The 16,690-nt window shown below is 41.8% G+C and overlaps 1 protein-coding gene across 3 annotated transcripts in view; it reads right to left on the bottom strand.

Moving 5' to 3' along the window:
* Positions 1 to 16,317, bottom strand: part of LOC140196781 (sodium/hydrogen exchanger 9B2-like) — a 167,497-nt gene extending 151,180 nt beyond the window's left edge. Inside the window, exon 1 of one of the 3 annotated variants that reach the window (XM_072256558.1) lies at positions 16,125 to 16,317. The gene's annotated coding sequence lies outside the window, so the exon portion shown is untranslated. Of the gene's footprint in view, positions 1 to 5,029; positions 5,208 to 16,124 lie in introns of those variants that run through there. The other 2 variants (XM_072256557.1, XM_072256559.1) reach the window with 2 other exon arrangements.
* Positions 16,318 to 16,690: the final 373 nt, after the last annotated feature.

The following is a 16,690-nucleotide window of genomic DNA, read 5'->3' on the forward strand; positions in this document are numbered from 1 at the left end:
CCTAGGCCCAAAACAAACCATTTCCAAGAAGTGCAACATCCTCCCTGACTCCTGGAACCCATGGCTCATGGCCATCCAAAGTTGGAAGGAAGAGTATTGCGTATCCCAAGACCTTAAACCTGGAGCACACGGAAATTCCGTATATGTAGAAGTGTACATTCTCAAGCTACACACCAGCCTGATGCTTCAGCCATTTCCTATTGTGTCTATGGAAGAATCTATAGTCCCTACATTGGACTCACTGGTCACCTCAGAACCCACAAAACCACAGTGCAAGTTGATCCTAAACTACAGTCTAAGAAAGATGGTAATTGCAGTAAGACTCCCTTATTCTATTAATCAAACTCTATTGTAAATCTTTTGTAAAAAGGCTAACATGTTCTCATATTCACTTGCTGTGATTTTGTACAAACATGAGTAGTTCCCCTTGAACATTCATACTGATTTAACAAATACTGAAAAGAAATGAATAATCTGCCATACTTCCACATTTACTTCATGTGCCAGATATTCTGCTTGTTATATTCTCCTCCATACTCAAATTCTATTTCATATTTTATCTCTAGCCAAAATGTTATTTTAATTGTGAAAGGTCAGATCCAAGAATTAATCCCTGCCATTCCCCACTAGTCACTGCCTACAAATCAAAATCCACTTACATTCTCACATACTGCTTTCTACTGGATAATCAGCTCTCAATTCACATCAGTATTATATCCCCAGTACCAAGTTCTATAATTTTGTTGACCTATTTCTTGGAAGTCTTCCTAAAAATCCAAGTAGGTGAACATGTTTTTCTGCTTTACTCAAGAGAAATCCAGCAGATTAGTCAGAGCTAATTTTTCTTTTATATATCCACATCAACTCAGCTCAGTCATATTATATTTAGAGATGTTCAGTTATTAGAGCAGACAACTGTATAGAACAGGAACAGGAATAGAACATTCAGCCCATGATGTTGTGCCAAACTAAGTAAAATAATTATGCCTAATTACACTAATCTCTTCTCCCTGCACATGGCCCATATTCCACCATCTAGGTATTCACATGTCTATCTAAAAGGCACAAAACATCCTACTATATCTGCCTCCGCCACCACCCCTGGTAGCACATTCCATGTACCCAGCACTCTGTGTAAAATAAAACTTGCTCTGTACATCTCCTTTGAATTTTCCCCTCTCGTATCAGCCATTTTGACCTTGGGAAAGACATATCTTTCTATGTCTCTCATAATCTTGTAAACTTCCATCGTGTCTCCCCTTGGGCTCTTCCAGTCTGAAGAAAATAACTAGTTAATCCAATCTCTCTTTATAGCACCTGCCCTCTAATCAAGCAACAACTTCTCCCTCTCCTGCTTCCACATCCTTTCTCTAATGAGGCGACCAGAAATTAATGCAATACTCCAGATGCAACCTAACTAGCATTTTCTAAAGTTTCAACGTACCTTGATTCACATTCACTGCCTTGACTAACAAAGTAAGCACATCATATTACCACCGTCAACTGTAATCACTTTGAAAGCTTAGATCCCAAGACTCTGTACATCAACACTATCAAAAACCCTCCCATTAACAGTGTACTTTCCCTTTACATTTCCTAAAGAACCACTCCTCAAACTCGCATGGATTAAATTCCATCTGCCATTTCTCCACCCATATTCGCAACTGATCTATATCCCATTGTATCCTTTGGCCATCTTCTACACCATCGACAAACAATTTGTGTCATCTACAAACTTACTAGCTCACCAATTCACATTTCATCCAAGGCATTTATACAAGTCTCAGATAGCAGAGGTGTCAGTACACAGCCCTATGAAACACCACTAAGAGTAAGTTTCATTGACCACCCTCTGTCCACCTGGACAATGCAAATACCTATGTCAGGATGTCATTTATTGACTATACCATCATTCCTACAGTCCAGATCAAAAGGCTACAGGATCTAAGCCTCTATACCTTCCTTTGCAATTGGATCCTCGACTTCCTAACTGAAAGACCACAATCTAAGCTGATTGGAAATAACATCTCCATCTCTCTGACAATTAACACTGGCGCACCACAGAGATGTGTGCTTAGCCTACTGCTCTACTCTCTCTACACCAATGACTGTGTGGCTAGGCATAACCCAAACAGTATCTATACATTTGCTGTTGATATAACCATTGTCGGCAGAACTTCAGATGGTGACAAAGGGTGTACAGAAACAAGATATTTGAAACAAGTTTACAGAAACAAGTTAGTTGAATGGTGTTGCAAAAATCTTGCACTCTACATCAGCAAGACCAAGGAACTAATTGTGGACTTCAGGAAAGGTAAGACAAGGGAACACAAACTAACCCACATAGAGGGAAAAGTGGAGTGAGTGAGAAATTTCAAATTCCTGGGTATCAATGTCTCTGAGGACCTAACCTGGACACAACATAGATGCAGCTATAAAGGTGGCAAGGCAGCAGCTATATTTCATTCGGAGTTTGAGGAGATTTGGTTTGTCAACTAAGACACTCATAAATTTCTACAAATGTACCATGAAGAGCATTCTGACTGGCTGCTTCAGCATCTGGTATGGTGGGGGAGGGGGGGCGCCACTGCACAAGATCAAAAAAAGTTGCAGAAACTTGTAAAATTAATCAGTAAGCTCCATCATGGGGACCAGCCTCCGTACTATCCAAGACATCTTCAAAGAGCAGTGCCTTTGAAAGGCAGCCTCCATCATTAAGGATCCACACCACCAAGGACATGCCCACTTCACACTGTTACCATCGGGAGAGAGGTACAGAATCTTGAAGGCACACACTCAGCAATTCAGGAACAGCTTCTTTCCCTCTTCCATCGATGAACACTACCTCACTACTTCTTTATTTCTGATATTTTGCACTATTTATTTTAACTTAACTATTTAACAGTCATAGTTACACTTAATGTAACTCATTTTTCCCTCTATGTATCGTGTATTTCATTGTACTGCTGCCATAAAAGTCAACAAATTTCACGACATATGCCAGTGTTATTAAATCTGATTCCGATTCTCATATTTTGCAAACTTTGAATTTTTGGTGATTCCCTCCTTTCTTAAATACTGGATTCACATTTTCTACCCTCCAATCCACATGGACAATTCCAGAATCTACACAACATTGGAAGATGACAACAGGCCATTCACTATCTCTGAAGCCATTTCCTTCAAGCCTCTTGGAGACAGCTCTTCAAATTCAGATCTAACATCTTTCAAGTTCAGAAACTTCACTAGTACTATTTTTTATCCCATAGTTAGTTCCTTGAGTTCAAGCACAGAAGCAGATCTTTTGGCTTAGGGCAATCATCAATTACCAATCTACAGTAACTTAATTTACCTGCATTTGGTCTGTAGCTTTCTATGCCTTGGCAATTCAAGTGGTTATCTACATATTTCTTAAAGATTGTGAGAGTGCACACTTCCACCAACCTCTCAGACAGTTCATTCCAGATACTCTCACACATTTAAGTATTTAAATGAACACAAAGAGCATGAAAGGCTGAGGAAGTGCTGGTAAATGGTATGAGTATAGATGCGTTCTTCAAAGCTGACATGGAAACTAGGGACTGAAGGGCCCATTTCTGTCTTGTATTATTCTGTAAACTCTATTGCAGCGTTAGTTCGCAGGAGATGTACAGGCAAGTTTTTATTTTATGCATAATGTAGTGGGTGCCTGGACTGTTCTGTTAGGAGTGGTAATAAAGACAAACGCAATAGAGGTGTTTAAGATGCTTTTAGATAAGCAAATACCTGTGCAAAAAATGGAGGGATATCAGAATCTGAATCAGGTTTAATGTTACTGATACAAGTCATGAACTGTGTTGAAGCAGCATTTGCAGTGCAGGCATTACAATTATGTGTGTTACAATTTTAAAAAAGTGCAACATAGAAGTATCAAGGTAGTGATCATGACTTCATGGAGTGTTCAGAAACTGGTACTGTTGAGTGCGGGTCTTCAGGCTCCTGCATTCCCTCCCTGATGGTAGTAGTGAGAAGAGGACATGTCCTAGATGGCGAGGGTCCTTCATAAGGACATTGTGTACAGAAGCAATTAGTTAGGCATTTAATTACTATTTTATTAGTTCAGCAAAAGTCATGGGCCAAATGCCCTGTGTCTGTACTGTACTGTTTTATTTTCTATGTAATGGTTCCATTAGCTTTTACTTTGAGTGGCTTACAATTTTAGGGGCTTAATAATGTTGCACCATCACTAATTAAATATTCCCTACAAATGCAAGCTATTGTTGGAGCTCAGTTCCCAACTATGGCTGGGGATTTTTTGGAGATTTTGCCATAACACCACAAATCTTCAGCAATCTAGGTGTTTCTCCTACCCCTTCTCATCCCATCTAATATCTTTCAAATAAAATAAAGAATCCTTAAAAAATGGAAGAAAACCTGACTTCCTTGCACTTTCTTAAATTGCTGAAGACTCCAAGACAATTTCACCTACCTGATGGAAATCAGTTCGTGAAATTTGGTATAATGAAAGAGCTGCAAACACTTAGCAGGACAGGCAATAGTTTTAAGAGTCCAAACATTCAGAATAACCTGCTGTAACCCCTAGATGATCCAAACGAGCTCTGAAACTAAGCATCCAGTGAATTGTCAAACCCCCGCACTCATTACAACAGCCACCCTCTCTCCCTGCCCCCCAAAAGCCATACATTTTGGGGAGAGTGGGAGGAAATGGGAGGGGCAATAGTAGGGGTGGGGTGGGGTGGGGGGAATGGGCGGGCAGAAGGGAGGGTGGGTGGGCGAGCTGAATGGGGAGTGGAGGAATGGGTGAATGGAAGGGAGCGTTAAGTTAATGGGCGGGCGGGTTAATGAGAGGTGGAGGGGATGGATTGTTGGAGAAGAGAGAGGGTTGGGCAATTGAGGGAGAGGCGGTGGGGAGGAAGAAAAGTTTAAAGGGTGGAGGCAGAGTGCAGACGAAGGAAAGGGGAATAAGGGAGGGATTATAGCCTGACACATTTCCAGGTGAGAAATAAATCTAACGGTTTATTGAACTCACCTGATTGAAAAATTCGTCCAAACAAAGCGAACAAGCGAAGGCTGCCAGTCAGGGGTGATCGGCGATGGCGGGGCATCCGAGGCGCAGATGATCGGTTTCCTTCCGTCCCTGAGTAGCGCCCGCAGCCTTACAAAATACCACTACGTCGACTGTCAAACCCCGAGAGCGCCGGTGGAAGCGCGCGTGCGCCAGCTGCCGGCCCCCCCCCCCCCCGGTTGTTGGCGCGTGCGCGACCGGAGGGCGGCAACTGGGTTGTGCGGCGTTTAGGTGAGTAGGGCGCATGCGCAAGAGGATTTACTTTGAGGAAGGGCTCGCTGTGTGTTGTCCCTGTCTCTAGTCCGGTAAACAGTTTATGAGGTGATTAGCATTTTCTACCTTTTGCGGAGGTTCCTCTTTTGGGACCAGCTGGGGAATCGCGGAGTTTAACCTCCGGAAGGTGGTCCAAAGGCCATCTCTCCCCCACCGTGGCTCACCTGGTGTGGGATGCCCATGTCTGAGAGAGCAGGGTGTTGTCTGTCACCGCTGAATAGTCCATGAGGATGTCGACCTCCACATTGTTGAGTGGGGGGGGGGTTACTGTGTGCCCTTGCACACAGAATCTACACGGTTCTGAATGGAAATTTCAGCATTTCTAACACCCTGCCACAATTTTACCAATGTTTCCAGCCCTTGCTCCACGAACACACCCGAAACCCTGTCCTAGTACCCCTATCTCGTGTCCACATTACCAATTTCTAGCCCCAGCTACAAGCCCGCTGTGTTTCCAGCCCATAGACGCCCATGTTACTCACCTCCTGGTCCAACCATACACCTGCCCACATCCTAATCTCTGGCTTTGACCACACAGCTGGTCCACAGGTTGCCACTTAAAATGCCTGGAAAGCAAACTTGATAAATCTAAAAGACCAGCTTTTGATTTTACTATGAATATTTTCTATTCATACTTATAATTGTATCATTGGTCCTTGGTGTATGTTCGAATAATTTAAATCAGCAGACTTAAAGGGAACCAAGATGTCAGTTATACTTTATCAGAAATTCTTCAGATAAGAGAAGGAAAATGATGGGAACTATCCTTGGCAGAACTGGATGGGCCACAGGAAGTTCTCCAAAGACACTTTGTGTGGTGTGGCACCATCATCATTCAAGAGCGAAGAAGTTAGAAATGAACTAGTTCAAAGCTGGCTATCCTGGGCAGTGTACAGTATAGCAGGAGTGGAGGTGTGTTTGGCCTCCATTCTGAACCTAATGGCCTGGAGTATCCCACACACTGTAATGATCAAGTAAGCTCTTGGTTTATATGTGTTCTACAATTGTAGCAAATAGCCATGGAAAAGAAAAATAGAAATGACTGCAGGATATACACTGAATCAAAGCAGAATACAAATAGGCATGCCAGGGCTAGGTGCAGTGTAGCTAAAAAATAAGAGGTCTCAATCTTGTGAATCTGCAACATTGGACTACAATTCTGTGACACGTATCATTTTAATTCATTCTTTGGAATCCGTGCACCACTGGTAAAATTAGCACTTATTTCCCAGCCTCTAATTGTCCTTTAAAAATATGATGACACCGGATTGCTTTAGTAAGTAATTTTTAAATTAATTACATGGGATAGTTTGGAGTCACATATAAACCACAGTAGGTAAAGGACATTCTCCTTCCCAAAGGGCATTTGTGAATCGAAGGATTTGTGAAACAATCAGTTTTTACAATCAATATTCACTAGTTACTGTTGCAAATCCCTAAAACAATTCTATTCCGAAATTGTGCTAAGTCCTAGATTCTTCAACCAGCATAAAATGTCATCCTTGCATCAATGCTAAGAAGCCCTTTAAGGAATTTGTATGTTTCCATGAGGTAAATCCTCATTCTCCTAAAGTCTAGAAAGTAATCTCAGACCTCTCCTCATAAAGGAAACCAAGGATCAATCTGCTAAGAGAGGCCTTTATATAGGCACATGAACAGGCAGGTCACAGAGGAATGTAGACCATGTGATTAGTTTAAATTGCCATCATAGTTAGCAAGGACCAAAGGGCCCAATGCTGTACCAATGTTTGCAACATGCTGCAAAATGTTGCTGGAATGGGCTGGAAAGGGCCCATGTTTGGAACATGCTGGAAACTTACCCCCCGCCATACGGTGTTGCTATTCTTATTTATAGGGGATGACTAAAGACCTCTGTATCACCATTCTTTGCCCTTTGCACATTACTGTAATATTCCCCATATGTTTACTCCTCAATATCCTTACCAGTAAATGGCTGCAAAATGGTGTAAACAACAGGAATTCTGCAGATGCTGGAAATTCAAGCAACACACATCAAGGTTGCTGGTGAACGCAGTAGGCCAGGCAGCATCTCTAGGAAGAGGTACAGTCAACATTTCAGGCCGAGACTCTTCGTCAGGACTAACTGAAGGAAGAGTTAGTAAGAGATTTGAAAGTGGGAGAGGGAGGGAGATCCAAAATGATAGGAGAAGACAGGAGGGGGAGGGATAGAGCCAATAGCTGGACAGGTGATAGGCAAAAGGGGATACGAGAGGATCATGGGACAGGAAGTCCGGGGAGAAAGACAAGGGGGGGGGGAACCCAGAGGATGGGCAAAGGGTATAGTCAGAGGGATAGAGGGAGAAAAAGGAGAGTGACAGAAAGAATGTGTGTATAAAAATAAATAACAGATGGGGTACGAGGGGGAGGTGGGGCATTAGCGGAAGTTAGAGAAGTCAATGTTCATGCCATCAGGTTAGAGGCTACCCAGACGGAATTTAAGGTGTTGTTCCTCCAACCTGACTGTGGCTTCATCTTTACAGTAGAGGAGGCCGTGGATAGACATGTCAGAATGGGAATGGGATGTGGAATTAAAATGTGTGGCCACTGGGAGATCCTGCTTTCTCTGGCAGACAGAGCATAGGTGTTCAGCAAAGCGGTCTCCCAGTCTGCGTTGGGTCTCACCAATATATAGAAGGCCAGATCGGGAGTACCGGATGCAGTGTATCACCCCAGCCGACTCACAGGTGAAGTGTCACCTCACTTGGAAGGACTGTCTGGGGCCTTGAATGGTGGTAAGGGAGGAAGTGTAAGGGCATGTGTAGCACTTGTTCGGCTTACAAGGATAAGTGCCAGGAGGGAGATCAGTGGGGAGGGATGGGGGGGGACGAATGGACAAGGGAGTCGCGTAGGGAGCGATCCCTGCAGAAAGCGGGGGGGGGGGGAGGGAAGGATGTGCTGAGTGGTGGGATCCCGTTGGAGGTGGCGGAAGTTACGGAGAATAATATGTTGGACCCGGAGGCTGGTGGGGTGGTAGGTGAGGACCAGGGGAACCCTATTCCTAGTGGGGTGGCGAGAGGATGGAGTGAGAGCAGATGTGCGTGAAATGGGGGAGATGCGTTTAAGAGCAGAGTTGATGGTGGAGGAAGGGAAGCCCCTTTCTTTAAAAAAGGAAGACATCTCCCTCGTCCCGGAATGAAAAGCCCCATCCTGAGAGCAGATGCGGCGGAGATGGAGGAATTGTGAGAAGGGGATGGCATTCTTGCAAGAGACAGGGTGAGAAGAGGAATAGTTTAGATAGCTGTGAGAGTCAGTAGGCTTATAGTAGACATCAGTGGATAAGCTGTCTCCAGAGACAAGACAGAAAGATCTAGAAAGGGGAGGGAGGCGTCGGAAATGGACCAGGTAAACTTGAGGGCAGGGTGAAAGTTGGAGGCAAAGTTAATAAAGTCAACGAGCTCAGCATGCGTGCAGGAAGCAGCGCCAATGCAGTCGTCGATGTAGCGAAGGAAAAGTAGGGGACAGATACCGGAACAGGCACGGAACATGGATTGTTCCACAAAGCCAACAAAAAGGCAGGCATAGCTAGGACCCATACAGGTGCCCATAGCTACACCTTTAGTTTGGAGGAAGTGGGAGGAGCCAAAAGAGAAATTATTAAGAGTAGGAACTAATTCCGCTAGACAGAGCAGAGTGGTGGTAGAGGGGAACTGATTAGGTCTGGAATACAAAAAGAAGCAGAGAGCCTCCAACCTGATGGCATGAACATCGACTTCTCTAACTTCTGCTAATGCCCCACCTCCGCCTCGTACCCCATCCGTTATTTATTTTTATACACACATTCTTTCTGTCACTCTCCTTTTTCTCCCTCTGTCCCTCTGACTATACCCCTTGCCCATCCTCTGGGTTTCTGCCCCCCCCCTTGTCTTTCTCCCCGGACTTCCTGTCCCATGATCCTCTCATGTCCCCTTTGCCAATCACCTGTCCAGCCCTTGGCTCCATCCCTCCCCCTCCTGTCTTCTCCTATCATTTTGGATCTCCCCCTCCTCCTCCCACTTTCAAATCTCTTACTAACTCTTCCTTCAGTTAGTCCTGACGAAGGGTCTCAGCCTGAAACGTTGACTGTACCTCTTCCTAGAGATGCTGCCTGGCCTGCTGCGTTCACCAGCAACTTTGATGTGTGTTGCAAAATGGTGTAATTTCACTTTTAATTTAGACTTTTATTCTAAACACATAGATTTCATTCTTTTTCATCTCTTTCCAGCATTGCAATATTCTCAACCAGTACTCCCCACTATCCTTCTTTTCTTCCCTTCTCTATCATTCCTGGAATCTAGTAGTACTTGGAACACATTCTTTCCCGTGTTTTAAAGCCAAATTTCTGCTTTTGTCATAACATTGTAATCCCATGTAACTGTTTGAACCTTCTAATTGCATCTTATTAACTTTACTAAACGTTCATGTATATGCATAGTTTAGTTAATGAAACAATTGGCATGTCACCAAAAACACAATTTTCTATCGATGTACCATGAAGAGCATTCCAACTAGTTGCATCACTGTCTGGTATGGAGAGCCCACTACACAGGATCTGAAAAAACTGCAGAAAGCTGTAACCTCAGCCAGCTCCATTATGGGCACTAGCATGCCCAGCATCCAGGACACCTTCAAAAGGGACCACCTCAAAAGAGTGGCATCCGTCATTAAGGACCCCCATTACCCAGAACATGCCCTCTTCTCATTGCTATCATCAAGGAGGAGGTACAGGAGCCTGAAGACATATACTCAATGTTTCAGGAACAGCTTCTTCCCTTCTGCTTTCAGATTTCTAAATGGACAATGAATACACGAACATTAGTATTTTTTTCATCTTTTTCAATATTTTTTGCCCTTGCCTTTATTTACAACTCACTGACATCTTTCATATTACCAGCCTAAAATGTTAATATCCTCTCCAGACACTATCTGATTTGCTGAGCATTTCCATTATTTTGTTCTCTGCACCAGGTATTATCAACCGATCACCTCAAAGGTAGCACGTGGACAATGCAATAGAAAATCCATCTTCATCACTGCAGCTAACCAAATGTGCAAAAAGCAAAGCATTACTTCCTCTATCATCTCTTTCTCTGTGAATCTAGTCATCCTATCCCTTTTCTGTTCAGAAGTGATTAAATAAGAAATGAAGGTGGTTCAAAAGACATTAAATTATAGGAAGATGGGTTGAGAGGAGGTGAAACTGACAACAGTTAAATAATTCACTAGTATCTGCTTATTGGAAAAGATAAAAGCAATGGTCATGATTTGAAATGTTGATTTTTGCATATAATTCATAAAGCTATTAAGTGCCTAATTGAAAGGAATTGTATCGATTCTCTTCCTTCAGATAACTTATTTTAATATGTTGAGCTTGAGGAGGTTACATTGCTCCAGGGACCTGCACTGGCATTCATTTTAATAGGATTGGTTGAAGAAGATGCCAGAACATTTGATGCTGCTTGATCTGGTGGATGGGATAACATTTTCAATGCTGGAACTTTTTTTTCATTTTCTGTTTTTAGAATCTAGCTGTGGTTGACAAACCCAGAATTCACTGTCACCTCTAATTGCTGTTGAGAAGATAGTGGCGAGGCATTACCTTGAACCACAGCAGACATTTTGGTAACAGTTGAGTGATTTACTACCCACTTGAGGGACAGCAAGAGTCGACTGCATTGGTGGATAACATGGATGAGGATACCAGATCCTGCCATAAAGATGTTCACAAAGCAGATTAAAATCATGAGGAAAACAATGCAGTGCTTACACAAAGGAAGATGGTGGTGGTTGTTGGAAATCAATCATCTCAGCCCCAGGATATCACTGCAGGAATTCCTCAGGCCTGGACATCTTTAGCTGCTTCATTAATGAACTTCCCTCATCGGATCAGAAGTGAGGTCATTTGTTGAAAATACAATTTTCAATTCCATTTTCAACTCCTGAGCAAATAAAGAAATCCATGCCAGCAGGCAATAAAACATTGAGACGAGGGCATAAAGGGGCGCGTAATATTCATACCGTGGATATGCTAGGCAGTAACCATCTTCAACAAGAGAAATTATGTCCATCTGTACTTGACAGTCAGCCAACAAAGCTTGCCAAATTCCTATTCACATAGTGTTGAAATAACTATCAAGTTTAGATTTGAAAGTTTCTGAGGTACTATGCTCAACTACACAACTAGGTAGTTTGTTCCAAGGCACAATTCAGAAGCATGATGACCTATTCTCCACTTGCCTGGAACAGTACAATGCTCATAACTCAAAGTACAGCACTATCCAAGTCAAAAAGACGCCATCAGTCATGCTAAACATTGTTGCTGGGTGCAGTGTATACCAGTCATTCCTATTTCTAAGATTTTGTGCCCTTTCTAAGTGAAAGCAATGATCTTGAGTGCTTCATGTGTACTCTTTCTCTCCAACCCAGCCCTACCTCTGGTGATGTGATATTTGCTTTGCAGAAGATAACTTGTATCAGGTTTCGACATAGAATGTGTAGAAATGGGGGAAACACAGCAATATACAAGCGGTTTGGAAAGTATTGTCTGGGAAAAATGGGAAGGTTAAGGTAGGAGTTCAGAGAAGAGATGAGGATTTTTTTACCATCTACCTGTGGGAACAATGTTTTGTAGAATGCATAAAAGGAACATTTAACGTGTGCTGTATCCTCTTGTAGTTGGTGATAAGAGATACGGTTTAAGGATATTCATTGCTCTGAAAGCACACACTGTCTTTGATGTTCTTTAATACATTTCCTGACATGCCACCACCAAGTTTTGAGATGCTGTTTAGCATTTATAAGAAAAACACAACCATTCTGCTCTTGACCACTTCCAGATACACTGGAAACTCAGGAGTAGCCTATTATACTTCAATATTAAAACAGTTTGGAAATTCAGTGAACGTGATCTTCCTTTAAGAGATGCACTTGCTAACTAAGTATGCTCCTCTGCCTCCTGCACAAACGTGTTCAGGGACGTTGCTGCATGCAGACTTCCAGTTCTATTACAATGAGGCATAGAAGTTAAAATCCATCAAAGTCATCTTTTGGTGTTGATGACAAATTCAACCCAAAATAAAGACAGAAGCAAAGATGAATGCAGAGACCCATAACCTAACCAAAATAAATACAGGACTAAAAAAAGATGATATAAAGATAGAGGAACAGATCAAAACAGCAGAGCAATATGGAGATGTTGACAATATGCCTGATAAAAACAAATTTGAAGAATTATGAGAACACAGGAGGCTAATTCAATAGTTATTTCAAAGACCAACAGAGGCAATGATGGTTCAAGTGGCCCCTACCCTTGTACTAAGATTCCACAACTAGTGCACAGAGAGTAAAACAGACACACAGATGTATGTAACCATGGAGCAAGGAAAATAAAGGTGACGAAAGTACAATACTAAAGATGACCAAAGTAAAATAATGCAGGGTGATAACTACAGGAAAAGAGAACCTAGTAAAACATAAATTCTATGATGGAAATACTATACTGTATAGAAAGAAAGTATAAATATAAATACCAGCACAGAGGTAAATTCTACACCATAGTAACATATTTCCTGACTGCAGAATGAACATAGAGAAAGAATGAAAATAGAAACACTGCACAATCCCAAACCCTCAGACATAAATAAATACAGAGAGAGACACACACAGTTAAATACAGAGGGAGGTTCAGAGATCCAGTGACGTTCTAATAAGTATGAGGAGAACATCAAAGGGATAATATGGTGTTTCATTTTGTCTCAGTAGGTACTTTTCATGATGCATAGGTTGTGAGTGAGTTAAGTGAGTGCTGTATCATAAGTGATGCCATCTTTCGGAAAGAATATTAAATCTGTCTACACAAGTGGATGCAAAATGTTGCAGAGTCAAGAATATTGATTGAGGTCCTGGTCAAAGGTCTCTTCCAGTCAAAATAACCAAAATCATTTACTTCTTGGATCTTGATATGCACAGGTTTCTTGTGATATTTACAGTAACTACAACTTGCATTTATATACGTAGAGACATCCCAACATGCTTTACTATATTAAAATAATGGTTAAAGGCTTCCTTTAAAAGCAAGTTATGTTTCTTCAAAGATGTGCGGAATCAATGATAGAGTGCCATGGCAGCGTAGCAGTCAGTGCTATGCTATTACAGTTCAGGGCATAGCAGTCGGTGCTATGCTATTACATGGCAGCGTAGCAGTTAGTGCTATGCTATTACAGTTCAGGGCGTTGGAGTGCGGAGATCAATTCCAGCATCCTCTGTAAGCAAGTTTGTAAGTTCCTTCGTGTGTGTGTGTGTGTGTGTGTGTGTGTGTTCGTACGTCCGTCCGTCCTCTGGATGATCCAGTTTCCCACAACAGTTCAAAGATGTACCAGTTAGTAGGTTAATTCGTTATTGTAAATTGTCTCATGGTTAGGCTAGGGTTAAGTCGGTGGGTTCCTGGGCAGCACGGCTTGAAGGGGTAGAAGGGCCTGTTCCACATTGTATATATAGAAATAAGTACCAAGGTGAAAAACATGATGAAAACTGCAGAAGGGAGGAAACATGTTCATAGATGGATCAAGTGAATTTCAATATGCACGCATAGTAAAAGCATTAGGTATGAATCAGAATCAGAATCAGGTTTATTATCACCGGCATGTGACTGAAATCTGTTAACCTAGCAACAGCAGTTCAATGCAATACATAATATAGAATAAAAAAGACAAAATAAAATAATAATAATAAATAAATCAATTACAGTATACGTATATTGAATAGATTAAAAATCATGCAAGAAACTATGATACTGTATATTAAAAAAAGTGAGGTAGTATCCAAAGATTCAATGTCCATTTAGGAGGGGAAGAAGCTGTTCCTGATTCGCTGAGTGTGTGCCTTCAGGCTTCTGTACCCCCTACCTGATGGTAACAGTGAGTAAAGGGCATGCCCTAGATGCTGGAGGTCCTTAATAATGGATGCTGCCTTTCTGAGATGCCGCTCCTTGAAGATGTCTTGGGTACTTTGTATGCTACTACCCAAGATGCAGCTGACTAGATTTACAACCCTCTGCAGTTTCTTTCGGTCCTGTTCAGTAGCCCCACCCCCCATACCAGACAGTGATGCAGTCTGTCAGAATGCTCTCCATGGTACATCTATAGAAGTTTTTGAGTGTATTTGTTGACAGACCAAATCTCTTCAACCTCCTAATGAAATATAGCTGCTGTCTTGCCTTCTTTATAACTGCATTGATATTTTGGGGCCAGGTTAGATCCTCAGAGATCTTGGCACCCAGGAATTTGAAACTGCTCACCCCGTCCACTTCTGATCCCCCTATGAGGATTGGTATGTGTTCCTTCGTCTTACCCTTCCGGAAGTCCACAATCAGCTCTTTCGTCTTACTGCCAGGTTGTTGCTGCGGCACCATCCACTTGTTGGCCTAGCTCACTCCTGTTCTACCACAATGGTTGTATCATCAACAAATTTATAGATGGTATTTGAGCTATGCCTAGTCACACAGTCATGGGAATATAGAGAGTAGGGCAGTGAGCTAAGCATACACCCCTGAGGTGCACCAGTGTTGATCGTACATTATAAATTAACCAAGACAGCTGATTACCTTTCTGTTTCTGAGTTTGCCACACAATTCTGTTTCGTCATGATTCTATAAACCAATGGTCTAGCCATGCAATTTCATGATGTTGTAATTGTTACGGTCAGTTGCAGAGCTCTTGTTTTACTAGAACGTTAATCTACATTAAGGGTGGAACTTGAGTGTGGATTTTAAAGGGCTGAGGAATAGATGCCCTTTCTTAATCACTAAAGTAAGGTACAATTAGAAGTTGCCAAGAACAACACAGGCTAGAGTGTAATGCTGTGCTCTTGTATACAGTACAGAAAGCTACTCAATTACCGCAGCAAGACAGAGAAGATGGGAGAATAACATGTTGACCTACTGCTGATGTACATAGCATTCAAGTCCTTACACCTTATCAAGCCTCTTGCAGCATGTACCAACTTACTATGCAGATGAGTCTGTTATTCATCTGTCTGTGCACCAATGATATATATTTTGGCCATGGTTAGTATAATGCTTTAGAGCACCAGTGAATGGAAAATAAGAGTTCAATTCCTGCCACTGTCTATAAGGAGTTTGTATGATTTCTCAGTGACCGCATGAGTTTCCTCTGTGTGCTCTAGTTTCCTTCCTCATTCCAAAGAAATATGGGTTAAGGTTAGTAAGTTATTGGTATGCTGTGTTGGTGCTGAAAGCATGGCGACACTTGCAGGCTGCCCTCAGCAAGTATTCAGACGCAACTTACACAATTCACTGTATGTTCTGAAGTTTCCATGAAATATGACAAAGCTAATTTTTATCTTTACAATGTCGTGACTAATTTCATTTCATGACGGTTGCTGTTGTTTACAAATCTTTCCTCTCTTGGGAGTGTAAGCAAATAATCCTTAGGAAAATCAGAGAAACTAGAGGTGTTCTTCCAGCCAAGGAAACGCTAGTTATTACCGAAGACTCAGCTAGACTCGCTGTCTGAGGTGAAGTGATGGGGGCCTATCAGGGATTGGGTCAGAATTCAATATGAAGCAACCACATGGCAGTTAACATTCAGTTATTGTTCCTTGATATTAATAGTCTCTGAAATATGATTACAGTGATAAAGATGATTGCAACTATGTGTACCTCCATTGTACTCATTTGTGTTATTTCTCATGTGTAGAGAATTCTCACATTCCAATAATGACAACTACTGAGGTATCTTTTATAGGCCCTAGGGGCAGTAAAGATACTCACCTGATGGAGGGAGGAGCAGTTGGATTTACAGAAGATCATTTGTTCTTCACATGAGCAAAAGCAGTTAAAGAATCTTTTGCTGTTCTGAGCAGGATAGAAGTTCACTACTCGGGACCTGTCAGCAATGGATCGTTCCTGAGCAGCAGCAGACAAGCAGTGTACTGGCAGGCATTCAGAGAGTATGAAGTGCAGTTGCAGAGGTATTGCATGAATCCACCTGAAGCATGAATGACATGATAAAGAAAGTAATTAAAATTATATTTTTCTCATCTAAGTGAAGTTAGATTACACACAATACAAAATCTGCCACAGTTCACCCCTAATTTCTTTCCCTATTACCTTCATATTTTTACTAATTGTCCTGAAGATATGTTTTTCACTTGCATTTTATTTTGCACAACATATTACTACCTTATATCTTTATTAAAGTGATATTATTTAATGGCACTTTGCATAACATCCCATGGATTCTAGGTTAGTACAGTAATTAAATTTCTCAAGTTCTAATAAAATAATGGTAATTATGATGTGGATTAAAGATTTTATTAATTCAACTTGACAGAGAC

This window comes from Mobula birostris, chromosome 4, assembly GCF_030028105.1.
Source record: "Mobula birostris isolate sMobBir1 chromosome 4, sMobBir1.hap1, whole genome shotgun sequence".
NCBI classification, from domain to species: Eukaryota; Metazoa; Chordata; class Chondrichthyes; order Myliobatiformes; family Myliobatidae; genus Mobula; species Mobula birostris.